This window comes from Magnolia sinica, chromosome 12 (assembly GCF_029962835.1).
Source record: "Magnolia sinica isolate HGM2019 chromosome 12, MsV1, whole genome shotgun sequence".
Taxonomy (NCBI): Eukaryota; Viridiplantae; Streptophyta; class Magnoliopsida; order Magnoliales; family Magnoliaceae; genus Magnolia; species Magnolia sinica.
The window spans coordinates 72,126,358-72,142,927 of NC_080584.1; the positions used below are offsets into that span (position 1 = coordinate 72,126,358).

General features: G+C 37.0%; 1 long non-coding RNA gene and 1 pseudogene across 1 annotated transcript; both read right to left on the reverse strand.

Annotated features, from left to right (window-relative positions):
* Window positions 1-856: 856 nt before the first annotated feature.
* On the reverse strand, window positions 857-1,886 carry LOC131221666 (uncharacterized). Its single transcript, XR_009159515.1, has 3 exons — window positions 1,801-1,886; window positions 1,554-1,718; window positions 857-949 (listed from the first exon to the last, which is right to left on the reverse strand). It is a non-coding gene; the product is annotated as an uncharacterized LOC131221666 (long non-coding RNA).
* A 13,035-nt stretch (window positions 1,887-14,921) lies between these two features.
* Window positions 14,922-15,935, reverse strand: LOC131220241 (cyclin-D2-2-like; annotated as a pseudogene).
* Between the last annotated feature and the right edge of the window lie 635 nt (window positions 15,936-16,570).

The window sequence follows — 16,570 nt, forward strand, 5'->3', positions numbered from 1 at the left end:
TGCCTTCAATATTATTGATACCAACACCAATATCAGCCTCTTGAATCATGCCAAACAGCTCCAATCCAGTGAATATGCACCAGCCGATGCATACTCGATTTCATTCTCATTCTGGGATACATCTAAACATGTCTTCAAATACAATACATAAATGCAGGTGAGAGTACTGGGATATTAACATACAATACACAAATGCAAGTAAGTAATGGTGGATTTTACTACGTTACAAGCACAGAGAAATACTCTATAATGAGAATTTCAAACTTTAGATGTTCCAAAACTCAAAAGTCGGGACTTATACAAACATAAACACAACCTGAGATGTTCTAAGAAGGCTTAGGACTTCTTAACGTCTGATTTAAGATAGACTATTACTCACAATTTCTGTACCAATGAAAATAAGTGTAGCTTAGGGTGCAGTTGGTTGCACCAAACATCATGACATTCGGTTTATACCATTGAAAACTAACCTTCCACTTTAATCTTGCCAACTACTTTCTTTGCCACTCCATATATTCACTCATATCCAATCGTATCATGGCTGCTACGACAGCAATGTTAGCAAAAATGAAATTAGCTATATAGTTAAAAGAACCATTGTAATATAGAACTCTCTCTGGCCATTAAAAAAAGACCAGATTTATTTATTTATTTTTTTAAAAAAAACCCATACCGTTTCTACCTAGATTTTTGCATTTTCCACCACCTGCATAAACATAATAAAGACGAGATCCAGAATGAAGCTCTAGCTAAACCATCAAGAACCCAAATTCCTCAGTTTAAAAATGACGAATAGAGTCACAGTAATTACAAAGTAGACTGCAACTCAAGCCAACAACTAAAAATCTATAAACCTCTTGATGGGGTTTACTCCAATGCCTTTCAAAACCTAGCCAAATGAACATGAAAACCAAGCCATCAACAAGCTCGTCTGTCCTTCTACACCATGCTGAAAACAAAGACCATAGCAGCACAAATTAAAATTCAAAATTCAGTATGGTGCGCTGTATAGAAAGTGGCTAAAAGATAATGATAGTGCACTCATTGTGTTGTAGTGGATATATCCTCACGAACAACCATGCATACATTAATTTCCAACTATCGAAAGAGAAGTTGGTTTTTCAAACTATCACCAATGAATATTTTCTCCTAACAGTCCCAGGCGTACATGTGTCGCTGGCAAACCTGAAAACACAATTTTATTCTCTTAGTACCAAAAAGAAAAGAAAGAAAAAAAAAGAAATGTGAATATCCAACAAATGATTATAAGCCTGTCAAAACAATAAAACTCAAATCTTTTCTTGTGCATTTTTCTACTCTAAGACAAGCATGGTCTTTAACAGGCCGACTCAGACCAACTCATTCTGTCGATGAATAAGTCATGACTCGCCCATTTCAGGGGCTGACAAGTTCCAGTCGGGCCTATTTTCACCACTGACTCGTGGTGTCAAGCTGGACCTTATAGGAGCATTTCCCACACACACATATAGTGACATTACCATGAATCAGAATATTAAAGAGGTACTCTCCAGTGCATGTGACACAGTACTTACTTGACTGTCCATTTCTGGAAAGGGTGTTTGTCACCCAAGATATATGGAGTTTCAGTACACAATGACAATCTGGAGAAGCATCTCCACTTGTGCAAGTCACAGCAGCTGCCCACTTGCCATCAGTCCTCCCTTACCTGGGCTTGGGACTGGCCGACGTATCACTTCCTAGCATTTTTTTTTAAAAAAGGTAAAAGAAAAACCAGCACAAACCATAGTTCAATTCAGTTGAAAAAGAAGCAGCAAATACCTATAGGAGATGGATATCTCTTGACAGAACAACTTCTTTTTGGGTGATGGTATGTCCTTTGAGTCAAACTACTTTAAGAAACTAGATATATTTTCCATCAAAAAAGGAAACAAATCAATGCAAAAATAAATAAATAAAATAAAAATAGGGAATTCACATTATGAATACAAAATCAAGAGAGTTGCCACATTTATCCTTAGAGATTCCTAGAAATTTTCTATAACTGAAATTTCAATAAAAAGAAAGACGCACTTTTCATTGTTTTAAAAAAATAAAATCAATAATGTTGTTAACAGGAATGTCTATTGTCAATACCTTGAATTTGTTTTGATGAAGGGGAATCCAAACTCTGAAGTTTCTCTACATCACACCATGTCTTGGTGAAAGATGCACTTTTCATTTTATTTTATTTTTTAAAAATCACTAATGTTGCTTATGACAATTATGGGAAAACATACCATGAGAATGAGGCAACTTACTGATGAAAGTCGTAAATTAATCTATTCTGATCAATAGTTGGTTGAGGGACAGAACGCTTAGCGTACTCAACCCATTTTGAGATTCCTCTCACAAACTCTTCTTCAGAGAGTTGATTATCTTTCGATGTATCAAACTCATCCATTACCTTTTTCATAGCATCATCCCTATCAAAATCTATCTTGTCAAATTTGATTCCAATGATCAGTGCTGTTAACTCGCGAATTGATAAAAATGTGTTGTTATCCTCATCGATTCTCTTAAATAATTTGTAATTACAACAGGAAAGAAAATAAATATCAAACATGTATAAAAAGATGTTGAAAAATGCAGAAAGTATTTGTTGGGAACTAACTTCTTTATGATGTCTATGTCAAGCTGATCACCTTCTTTGAGGAGCCTTCCTAGAGTTGCTTCTGAGTGCACGTGCCTTAAAATTCCTGCTATTACATGCTTATGTTTTGCATATGCTAGTCTTCTCTTCTGAATCCAGGGCTAAAAGAATTGGGCAAGTGTCAAGAAGAAAGCCATCAGTCTCAAACACATTACAATCCCACCTGGGCTCTCAGATCTGACCATGGCACATGCTCACACCGACACCATTCACAAGAACATTATAGTCCCACCTGGTAATCTGGTATTGATTCCCAATACCAACTATAAAATGCACACACCAAAGGGCAAACAAAGCATGGTAGGGTGATGGAGGGGTAGTTGCTAGGCAACTACATGGTAATTTGGTATTGATTCCCAATAACAACTATTACATGCACACATCAAAGGGCAAGCAAGCATGGTAAGGCCATGGAGGGGTAGTTGATAGGCAAACCGCTAGGTAAAAAGCACCTTGACATGTAAAACATCATGCCAACTCAAAATAGTAGGGAACCCATTCATGCGTGATTGTCAAATAGGACTCACATGCAGACATGGTCAGTCACTAGGCCATACCCTAGAACCACTGCAGTGCCATATGAATTACCTTGAGCCAGGTAATATCATTATCAATGATTGAAACGTTGGATATTTCTTAACCATGCAAAATGAATATGCTACAAACAAGAAGACCTGAAAAGAAGCAAGGTGGATTAAGAACTGAGTCACCTTGGACATTGTGAGAGTAGGGCTCCAGTGCTCCTTCAAAATGTCGAGGCAGATGCTACCATTACTGTTGATGTTTGGATGCAAAATTTTGGCACGGAAGGCAACCTGAATATTGGATAGATTCAGTCCACTTACTTAGTTTCTCAAAATTGAAAATAGGAAACTGACAAAATCTCATTGTCACATTAGTCTTCCTCAAGATAATAGATCAAATTGAAGGTTAAAGTACTTTTACCACTGCATAAACTACAATAATATATATATATATATATATATATATATATATATATATATATATATATATATAATAAAAATAAAAAAAACATTTGACATCAGCGACAAAACTTTATGGAAGGTGAGAAACAAGGACAATATCCTTTCAAGATATAAATAATAAGAGGCAACGACAAATAGAGCAAGACTTTTTTTCTTTTTCTTTTTAGTTAGCATAGCAGTACACACACCCCACTGCTAGCCCCAACAACAAATAGAGCAGGACTAGCCACACCCAATTTGACTTATATCATCCACCATGGAATTTTCTTCTCAATGGAGTAAGTTAAAGGAGAAAGACCATTTATTTCAGTAAAGAAACTTCCACTTCATCCTGAATAAATAAACCAACCTATCCAAAATAAATATATTCTATGTTTTTTTCTTCTACTAAGATCTGGATGTCAGTACATGCCAAAATTGTCTCCTAGTTAAAACTTCAAATGTTACAAATATTCCTGATTTCAAAGTTTCCTTAAGCATATAACCTTTTCCTATCCCCTAAACTTCAAAACCCACCTTTCTTCATTCAAGGTCCCCAACTGCTCACTAAAATGAGAGATCAGCTGTAGTCACCTTGGGAGGCTTAAAGGGATAATCATCTAACCCATGGCATGGTTAGCTCCATAGAGCAGATTCCATTATTAAATAAAGGAGAAGTTTACTTGGTTAGTCAGTTCCTCAGTTTCCTCTTCGGCCTCATCATCGTCTAAGACATTGTCAAGCGATTCTGACATCATCTCACTCTGCATGGAGGCATGCACTTCAACTAATACATGCTTAAATTGAAGAAACAACAATTTTTTTGTCATTTACTTACTACAAGGATTACTAGCCAATAGAGATGATACCTAAGAAAAGTGTGGAAGGTTTTCCTGGTCTCGACTTGAATTCAGGATGAAACTGGACACCAACAAAGTAAGGATGACTTGGCAGTTCAAGAATCTGCAGAGCAAAAATATAGAAAAATAATAATAATAACCAAGGGGACCAAGCCCTGTCCATACACAACTGGGCCACAACCATTGCCACTCCTATTCAATCATACACATGGGATAATTGTCCCGTAATCCAGACCAGCCAAATTGCTGATATAGCTTAACCGAAAAAGAGAAAAAAGAAGTTGTGCGTATGTGACATCCACTTAATCCATTATTTTACAGTACATACCCCTAAAAATTAGGTCAATCTAAAGCTCAACTGGGCCACACCACAGTGAAAGGTATGGATGGGGGATGCCTGACATTGGAACTGGGGCCTCCCATTATGTTTGTATGTCATCCAACCCGTTCATAAGGTGACTCTAACCCACATCGAGAAAACCAAATATAAGCCTGACCCAAAATTTCGATAAGCTGAAAGGTGGTCTTAATGGTAAGCATCCCAATCTACCTTTTTTTATCTCATGGCGTGGTCCACTCGGTATAGAACAGTGGCAGTTCAAATCTTCACTTGTCCCATCCAAGTGACCATAGCAGCTGGGCATGAGAATCCTGGAGCAACAACCATCAGCTGAGTATGAAAGCTTGAAGAAGGCTCTATGCTGCTTGCGTCTGATCAGGTGTCCCAGATATGATGACCATCCCATCTCTTGTACTATGCTAATCTGACTACAGAGATTGGTGAGAAAGTACAGATTGTTGGTGATGATCTACTCATCACCAACCCTAAGCGTGTGGAGAAAGCAATCAAAGAAAAGGCCTGCAATGCCCTTTTGTTAAAGGTGAACTAAATTGGGCCTGTCACTGAGAGCATTGAAGCTGTGAAAATGTCCAAATGGGCTGGTTGGGGTGTGATGGCGAGCCACCGTAGTGGTGAAACAGAGGATATGTTCAATGTAGATCCCCTTCTAGAGTTATGAAGGTGGAGATCTTAAATGAGTGGGTTTCTTAAAAAAAAAAAAAAAAAACCCAATCCAATTCCACCAAAAAAAAAGACAGCAATATGAATATTCAAAAGAGAAAAAAAGAAGAAAATCATTCTTGCGTACCTAAAATGGACGCGGATTATGGCGTTAGAGAGGGATGTCTTCATGAGATCGAGAGAGAGGGGGTGGTTAGGGAGAGAAAAGGGGTTCGTGAGAGGGGAGATCGAGAGAGAGAAAGGGGCGCTGGAGATCGAGAGAGAGAGAGAGAGAGAGAGAGAGAGAGAGAGAGATGGATGCGGGCGGGGGCGGAATGGGTTTTTTTTCCCAGAGGAGGGAGATGAAAAGTTTTGTGCAAGGGGGGAAATGAAAGAGGGCAGCGCGGGATGAGTTTCCGCTTTGAAACCTGCTACGGCTCTTCTACGGTTTTAATCCGTAGCTAAAAGCCCCATGGCCGTAGCCGTTTACCGCACATCAACTTTCACACGGTTTTAACAGTGACAAACGGCCGTCTCAAGGGCTGCTTTATGGGATCTATCATGATGTATTTCATATATCCACTCCGTCCATTAATTTTTTAATTTTATTTTATAAGGAATGACCGCAAAATATAGGCAATTTGAAGGTCAATTTGAACCACACCATCGATCAATGGTAGGTATTTAATCTCCACTATTTCCAACCATGTGGTCCACTTGAGCCTTCGATCTACTTCCTTTCTTGGGCCCTTGCCCAAAATGCTATTTAAAAATAAATAGATGTCTTAGATGGAGCACACAAATTTTAATGTGCATCGTAGAGTCCCTTATGGGGTCGTCCCATGTTGTAGGTGCGAGGGGTGGTGTTAGCTTTTAGCTACAGTACGATTATTTTTAGCTACGGATTTAAGCCATAGTAGTTTAGCTACGGTTTATATCCGTAGCCAAAAACTAGCATAGTCCGTAGCCATTTATCATTTTTTTGGTAGTGTCTACGTGTCAATGTCACCCTCGATCTCTCTCTTGAGTTCGAGTATCTTCAATGTTGAAACCCTAATTAGGATTTTACAATGGTGAATTCCTAATTAGGGATTTACAATGTTGAAACCTTAATTAGGGATTTACTATGTTGAAACCAAACATTTGAATCTTCAAGCTATCATCCCGTGGGTACGAAACATTTGAATCTCCATGCATGTCATATGCCATATTTTATAGAGCATTTACCTTTCTTCTCTTTTCTTATTCCATATAAACTCACCCTGATTTTTCCCATGTCAATTAGTTCTCAAGTGCTCATGGATATGTTCATTTAGTTAATGTTGTGAACATGATGTTTGAAACACTCTTGATTTGTGCATTGTCTTTAACTTAGCTACTTGATCTTTACTCCTACATCGGCTCTGATTTTGTAGCATTAATTCTGATTGGAAGTTTGTTGCTGGATTTTGCATTTTTTTTCTTGGTATTGTCTATTTTATGGTAAAACAAGAAGCAGAAATATCTTGCTTTACCATATAGATTGTCTGGCGCTTCATAGGGCACTTTGGTATTTCTTGTCATTCTTGCTACGCCTGTTATGTTATTTTGTGATTACCAAAGTGCCATCTAGATAGCTAAAAATCCGAAGTCCAATGAGTGTCCCAAACATAATTGAACAGCCATGGATGATTATAATATTTCACAAATGATACTCTGCTATATGAATGTGGACTCTGCTACATGAAAAGGAAAACACCTACCTCTAGCCGTTTGCATTATGAATATATTACTCAACGTCCGACATGAAACAGGATGTGCCCATTTGCATGAACACAACAGTTTGGGCCCTGACCTAGGGATTAAGATGATCCATTCAACAAGTGGGGCACAACTTGTTGATTTTGTGCAGCCTACATAATAGACTATTACATAACTCTTGTGGGAGTTTGTGCTCTCGTTGTCTGTCACAAGCTGAATTTATCATCGCTGGTCCCGTGCGGTTCGAAAGAATTGAGTGGCAGCTAGCTGAAACATTTGCTGCAACTTTCATCGTAATTGAAGTATGGCCCTTGGTAGAGTGGAATGACGGAACAAGATACTAATAGCTGATTTCTGTTTGTTGGGATAAGGTTTACATGATGGTGATGACGATTCAACTGGTGGGATGTGTAAGTTTAACCTGTATTGTCAGCCAAATCGATTTAACTGTCAGTGGGTTTTTTGGACAGCTATTGGGAATTTTAGCCTGATTCTTGGGCTGGGAAAGCTAACCACTGGGGCCCACCTAAGGGTCTGGACCATCCAAATCATCACCTCATGCATGGTCCAAAATCAGTATGTGATCCTAACCTCTCAATTGGTTGCTGCCACTTTATTAGACTGATAATCAATTCAATTCAATAGTGTCCAAATGCACCCTAAGTGGACTATTTTTTTAATGAAATTTCTAGACATACCTGCTATCCGTATCTATTTTAAAGTAACCATCTCAAGTGGTTCTTATAAAGGGATATTAGATGAAGGCTTTGCAGAAGCTTAGTTTGATTTTTCTCGCTGCTTTTTTATTTCAGGTGCTAGAAAGTGCAATTTACTTCATTGAAGATGGGAGGATGGTTACCGCTGCTTAAACATAAATTGCATGTTTGAGTTTTGAGTGTTTTTTTTTCTTCTTTTTTTTTTTAATTTTTATTTTTAAATACCAGTGCTCCATTGGGTTTGCCTTGCCAGGAAAGTATAATGATATCCCTTTTTTCGCCAAATTATTATGCTCTAACTATAAGGATCACCCTAGATGTGTGTCCTGCTACATCAGTGCTGTTACTTATGGATGTTTATCAAATTTTCCAAGTTACATATATTCAGGTTTCCCGATCTTGTTGCAGAGAGTTTGGTTTCCATTTTCGCACTCAGAAACATGGATATTAATGGGCGTGATTTGTGCAAAGACCATGAAAGAGTTTTGTTGGTTTTTTCTGTGGAATGAGATATTCATGGACATGAATCCGTAATGATCAATTTTGCCAAACAATCTCTGGGAGGGACACATTTTCTCAATTTTGTTTCTGTTTGCCTTTTTGCCCTTTTGGGGGATTCAAAATGCAGAAGAGCAAGAAACTTTTGTTTTTAACGGATAAGAGTAAGACAATCATTCAACTAAATACCTTTTTATACTGATAATGAAGGTTGGATCGGAACATACTTGTAGAGTGGGAGGTGTCTAAAGGACAAAACTTAAGAGTAGATAAAGAACTAAGTTTTTAATATTTTGGAAAACATGTGCACTATTGTCAGAAGTCCAATACACAATGTATTCATGCACCTTGGTATAAATGACTACACAGATATAGGACTAAAAACATTGTCATCCTGGTGCACATGGAATAAAACCATTCAATGTCAAAAATATATAAAACTGTAATATTTTTTCTTCTTTCTAGCCCCACCGATCCATCAGGATGGCCTGTTACGTCTGATTATATCTGATTGATTGTTCTCATGCTTTCTTAATTATGCAGGTCAGCCGTCATTTGGACTTGATATTTCATAGTCTGTATAGCCACAAGGAAGTATTTCTCTGGGAGCTTGTAAGGTCTGTATCTTGCTAACCTAAACTTATAACCTTAACCTAAACCTATTCTCAAATCCCAAAACCTATACTTATAACCTAAACCTAAACCGTAACCTATAACCTAAACCTATACTTATAACCTTAACCTAAACTTTTAACCTTAACCTAAACCTATTCTCAAATCTCAAAACCTATAACCTAAACCTAAAACTTAACCTACAACCTAACCTATAACCTATAACCTATACCTATAACCTATAACCCAAACTCAATTCCCTAAACCTTATCCTATAACCTATAAGCAATAACCTATAACCCAAACTCAATTCCCTAAACCTTAACCTATAACCTATAACCAATAACCTATAACCTATAACCTAAACTCAATTCCCTCAACCTTAACTTATAACCTATAACCTAAACCAATAACCTATAACTTAAACTCAATTCCCTAAACCTTAACCTATAACCTATAACCTATAACCTAAACCTATAATCTATAACCGAAACTCAATTCCCTAAATCTTAACCCATAACCTAACCTAAACCTAAACCTATAACCTACACTTATAACCTAACTATAATCTAAACCTAAAACCTAAGCCTAAAACCCAAACGTAAACCCGATCCCAAACCCGAACCCGATTTCCTAAACCTAAACCTTAACGTATTCTCAAATCTTTAAACCTAAACCTACACCTAATCTTAATCTCAACTCCCTAACCTAAACCTAAACCTAAACTTGAAAACCCAAACCTAAACCCGATCCCGAACCCAAACCCGATTTCTTAAACCTAAACCTTAACCTATTTTCAATTCCCTAAAGTTATAACCTATAACTTATAACCTAAACCTAAACCTAACCTAAACCTATAACCTTAACCTAAACCTAAACCAAAAATCTAAATGTATTCTCAAATCCCTAAACCTAAACCTACAATTAATCCTAATCTCAACTCGTTAACCTAAACCTAAACCTACAATTAATCCTAATCTCAACTCGTTAACCTAAACCTAAACTTGAAAACCCAAACCTAAACCCGATCCCAAACACGAACCCAATTTCCTAAACCTCAACCTTAACCTATTATCAATTCCCTAAATCTATAACCTAAACCTTAACATAAACCTAAACCTAAACCTATAACCTAAATCTAAACCTTAACTTATAACCTAAACCTAAACCTATAACCTATAACCTAAACCCATAACTTAAACCTATAACCTTAACCTAAACCTAAAACCTAAATGTATTCTCAAATCCCTAAACCTAAACCTACACCTAATCCTAATCTCAACTCCCTAATCTAAACCTAAACTTGAAAACCCAAACCTAAACCCGATCCCGAACCCGAACCTGAATCTGAATCCCTAAACCCTTACCCTTAACCTAAACCTATAACCTAAACCTATAACCTAAACTTAATTCACTTAAGTTAAACCTACACCTAAATCCAAGCATATAACTCGAACCTATATTCTGGTCAAACCTATAACCTTTAACAAAAAACCTAAACCTATAACTCAAACCCAAACTTAAACCTATAACCTAAACCTAAACCTAAACTTTAACCTATAACCTATAACCTAAAACCTAAACCTAAACCTAAAACCTAAACGTATTCTCAAATCCTTAAACCTAAACCTTCACCTAATCCTAATCTCAACTCCCGAACCTAAATCTAAACTTGAAAACCCAAACTTAAACCCGATCCCGAACCCAAATCTGAATCCCTAAACCCTTAACCTAAACCTAAACCTAAACCTATAACCTATAACCTAAACTTAATTCACTTAACTTAAACCTACACCTTAACCCAAACAAATAAACCGAACCCGAACCCAAACCTGAACTCGAATTCCTAAACCTAAACCTAAACCTATAACCTAACCTAAACCTAAACCTATAACCTTAACCTTAACCTATAACCTTAACCTAAACCTATAACCTATAACCTAACCTAAACCTAAACCTAAACCTATAACCTAAACCTATTCTCAAATCCCTAAACCTATAACCTAAACCTAAACCTAAACCTATAACCTATAACCTAAACCTATTCTCAAATCCCTAAACCTATAACCTAAACCTAAACCTTTAACCTATAACCTAAACCCAAACCTAAACCTAAACCTTAACCTAAACCTATAACCTAAACCTATAACTTATAACCTAAAACCTAAACCTAAACCTAAAACCTAAACGTATTCTCAAATCCCTAAACCTAAACCTACACCTAATCCTAATCTCAAATCCCTAAACCTAAACTTACACCTAATCCTAATCTCAACTCCCTAACCTAAACCTAAACCTAAACTTGAAAACCCAAACCTAAACCCGATCCCAAACCCAAATCTGAATCCCTAAACCCTTAGCCTAAACATAAACCTAAACCTATAACCTATACTTAATTCACTTAACTTAAACATACACCTTAACCCAAACATATAACCCGAACCCGAACCTGAACCCGAATTCCTAAACCTAAACCTAAACCTATAACCTACAACCTATAACCTTAACCTATAACCTATAACCTAACCTAAACCTAAACTTATAACCTAAACCTATTCTCAAATCCCTAAACCTATAAACGAAACCTAAACCTAAACCTAAACCTATAACCTAAACATATTCTCAAATCCCTAAACCTATAACCTAAACCTAAACCTCTAACCTATAACCTAAACCTATAATCTATAACCTAAACCCAAACCCAAACCTAAACCTATAACCTTAACCTAAACCTATAACATAAAACCTAAACCCAAACCTAAACCCAATCCCGAACCCGAACCTGATTTCCTAAACCTAAACCTTAAACTATTCTTAATTCCCTAAGCTATAACCTATAACTTAAACCTAAACCTAAACCTAAACCTATAACCTTAACCTAAACCTAAAACATAAACTTAAAACCTAAATGTATTCTCAAATCCCAAGCTTGTTTAACTGTATCACATGAAATGATTGTTTCGTGTGTCATTCCAAGAATATCCCAGGCTTCTTTAGATGTATCACATGAAACGATTCTTTTGAATTTATCAGGTGATAGAGCATATGTAATTGCATTTAAAGTCTTAGCATTTACACTTCTTTCATTTTTCTGAGGTGTAGACCATAAATAAAAAGCAGTTTCTTTAATGGACTTGGTTCCATCACTACATAGAATCTCAAACACAGGTGGTTTCCATTTGGTTACCGTAGCTTGCCACACGCTTTTATCAATGGATTTTAAGAACATCCTCATTCTGGCGTTTCAATAAGCATAATTTGAGCCATCAAAGGGTGGTGGCCTGGTAATAAATAAGCTATCAAAATTTGACATAATAAAGCTCTAGATCTTTAAACTCAAGTAACTTAATCCAAGTAAATGAGCAACTTAGCTCTGGTACCACTTGAAAAAGGTAAGCTCTCAGTCCTAGAGAGGGGGGGGGGGGGGCTATGCCAATTTAAAAATTAATGAACTGAAATATTAAATAAATCAAAAATCAGAGATCTCAATTGTAGTAGATTTCTTGACAATAGTCGTTCCTTCGTGTATCATTTCAAGAATATCCCAGGCTTGTTTAATAGTATCACATGAAATGATTCTTTTAAATTTATCAGGTGATAGAGCACATGTAATTGCATTTAAAGTCTTAACATTTACGCTGCTTTCATTTTTCTAAGTTGTAGTGCATAAATGAAAGGCAGTTTCTTTAATCACTACAACAAATAAGAATAACAACGGTACTTTAGGTACCTCTTACACCGGTGCTGTGTAAAATAAGGCCCACGATTGTTTTACCATATATATATATATATATATATATATATATATATATATATATATATATATATAAAACCCTAAGGGCCAGTTTGGATGCCCGTAACTTTTCTAAAATGTGACAAAGTTACAGGTGACTTTGTTATAGTTGGTGTTTGGGGGGAGGAAAGTCACAGGTGACTTTCTCTCAACCTGTGACTTTCTTATAGGAGAAAGAACCGAAAATCTTACAGGCACTGGAGTTATTTTTCAAGTTACATGTAAGTAAGTTACAGGTAACGGTTGAAAATTTTGAAATGAAAATCATTGGGAAGAATCGCACCTGAATTGAAGAAGCGTACCTACCTTCTCAGACGGAGTGAAGGCTGAAGGGCCATTGAAGACTATAGGTGGCATTGAAGGTGAGGCTACAAGAGGCCATTGAAGTCTATCAAGTTACATGCAGGCGCAATGAGGGCTACGAGGCTGACATTGGGGAGAATCAGAGCTCTGTATTGAAGAAGGTTGATGGTCATTGCTGTATATATAGACATCCATCCCTTTCCAATGTCTTCATCTCCCTCTCTCAGCCTCCGTTTCCCTCTCTCAAGTCTCCTTCTCCCTCTCTCAGTCTACTTCTCCCTCTCACATCGAGCTTTCGCAAGGTACGAAACCCCTTTTCTCTCTATTGCGTTTTTCTTTCTTTCCTTTTTTTCCCTTCTGCGTTGACGGAGGCAGTTTGGTGAGGTGGCGTGGATAATGCAGATGATATGTGGGGCCCACCATATTGTATTTGTTTTATCCATGCCGTCCATCCATTCTTTTGGATCGTTTTAGGGCTTGATTCCAAAAATGAGGGATATCTAAATCTCACATGGACCACACCATCGAAAACAATTATGATTAAAAGTCCACCATTAAAAAACTACTAGGGTCCACTGTAATGTTTGTTTCACATCCAAGCTGTTGATTAAGTCATAAAGACCTGGATGAAGGGAACAAAACAAATATCAGTTTGATCGGAAACATTGGTGGCCCACCAAAAGTTTTTAATGGTGGGTGTTCAATCAACATTGTTTCCAGTGATGTGGTCCACCCAAAATTTTGATGTACCTTATTTTTGGGCTGATGACCTTAAATTTTCTGGAATAATGGATAGATGGTGTGGATGAAACAAATACATCATAGTGGGCCCACAAAACACGTCACATAGCCTTCATGACTTCTGTTGTTTTTTTTTTTTTTTTTTTTTTTTTTTGTTTATTTGGTATTGCTGTGGATCCGAAGATTTAGGTCTATTGATATTATTGTAATGAATTTCTTTTTCATGTTTTACTTTTCGTTTTCTTTTTAAAAATGAGGATCTATTTTTCAGTTTCCATTTTGTGGGTTCTGATGATTTAAGATCGATGTTCTTGTTTTTTTTCCATTTCATGGGTAAGAAATGATAGGATTGCTGTCATTTCTGTTTGATCGGAAGATCTTGACCATTTGATCTTTAGCCTTCATCAATTAAAATCTGATTGTTGCCTTCTGTTTTGTGTGATAATGGTGTTACAACTACCTGAACAAGTGAAAAACCAACCCCAGCATGTTTTACCACAGGGGTGAACTGGTCCAGCTGTTTCTTGAAAGTATCTATCTACCACAGGGGTGAACTGGTCCAGCATGTTTTACCCTAGCATGTTTGTGCAGGTGGTTCCGACAAAATGGTAATCCAGACTATTGAGGGACTGTATTATAATGGAAAAAGTGTAATATTGTTGCTAATAAAAATAGAAAAAGAAGTATTCACTTTGATGTTATACAATGGTTCACAGTACATTCAAATTTGTCGTGCTCTTTCAAGTGCTTATCATCGGTAAATTACTGCTAGTTGCAGCCAACTGTTAAGAAGTCCCCACTATGCCTGCATTCATCAATTTCCCATCCATTGACATTAGCCACTATCTGTTTCAAGTCTTTCAAAAAACACTACACCAACCCCTTAATGAAGAGTACACCAACCCCTTAATTTCCCTCTCTTGTATGTTCTTTTGGCACCTTCTAAACCACACCAAAACTCCCACTCAACCAACCAAACTGGCATGTGTGAGAAAACCCCCCCTTATCAAACAACATCATGACTACATGTCCACCTCAGATGATCTGTTTAGCTTCCTCCTCTTAGAGGCTGGGCTAGTGTGAGAATTTGCACATGACCCAACTGTAATTTCATCACTTTTATAGCTCAAGCATGCAGCATCCAGCACCCCAATGGGGCTCTGTGGCACTGGTGAGACTGGCCTACTTACACATTTAACAGGCTTACTGATCAATGTTATCTCTTGAATTAGTTCAAAACACTTCTATACTCTCTCCTGCAATCCAAAGACAGATGAACAAATTGATCAGATGGTTTGAATTTTAAATTGAACTATAAATGATGGAAGATGAAGGAAAATCCTTCTTTAGGTGGGCACAACTATTTACCTTTTTTACATGCATGCCATAGGAAATGGCCTTGTCCAAATACACCGTTTGGGATTCTCCTGATACAGATATTGCCACTGTTAAAGCAATCTCAGAGGGCCTAAATGCCAAGAATTCAATCCATGCATTTTATTTTTAAAAATTTCTCTATTAGAAATTTCCCAACTTTGCAAATCTTGGAGAAGAAGGCAAGATACAGACCTTTAATTGTGCTTAAGATGAGTTTGATGCATCGACAAATTGTGGATCTTGACAGCAATTTACCTTCATTGCTCCTTTGAAGAAAGTAATCTATGAACATGAATGGAGTAACAATTTGCATCCTCCACTTCAAAGTGCTTAACACCAGAAGCTCCATTCTCTGTATAGTCCTAGCTTCAAAGACGAATTTGATTCTCCAACCTGATAAAACACATGATATTGGCATTCAGATGTGAAGAAAAAACATATAACATCTTCCAAAAGAAGAGGACTATAGCAATCCCCAAGCATATTAGATAATTGTCTAAAGAATTGTCCAAAGAATGGATGGCTAGGATCTTCTGATTTGTTGGTTATTTCTGACCTTTATGTGCCTTTTATGTGAGACAGTTGGTTATCTATAAAATTTTATCCAAACACACCTTAAACATGGCGGATTTAGATCTCATGATGGAGCTAAACACCATGGTTGCAGCAGCTGTAGCAAGTGTATTAATGATTTATTGGCTTGAACAAAATAATATGCTAGAAGAGCCTCATGAACAACAACAACCATGTAATTGGACTGGTGCTCAAGCTGCAAATGCGATTATTAATGGGCTAGGGCTAACGTGCTTCAATTACATTCGTATGTACAAAGATGCATTTTTTCACCTTTGTGACATTATATGAGAGATGAGTCACCTACAATGCACATTAGGCGTATCCTTAGAGGAAGGATTGGTGATTTTCCTTCATACACTTAACCATCACGTAAAGAATCGTATTATGCAGCATCAATTCAACCATTCTAGGGAAACGATTAGTCGTCACTTCAATAGGATGCTTAATGCAATCATCGGGCTACATTCCGAATTTCTAAAACCGCCCGAGAAAGGGTTGCCTCCTGAGATATTAAATAGTACGAGGTTTTTCCCTTATTTTCAAGTTAGTAAGTACATATTTTGTATTTTATAAATTCAATCATAAAGTAAGGAAAAATAAGTTATACTTCTTTTCCTTAGGGTTGTGTTGGAGCCATAAACGGCACACACATTCCAGCCATGGTCTGTTTGAAGGAACAAGCTAAGTGGTGCAATTGAAAGGGATATATCTCCAAGAA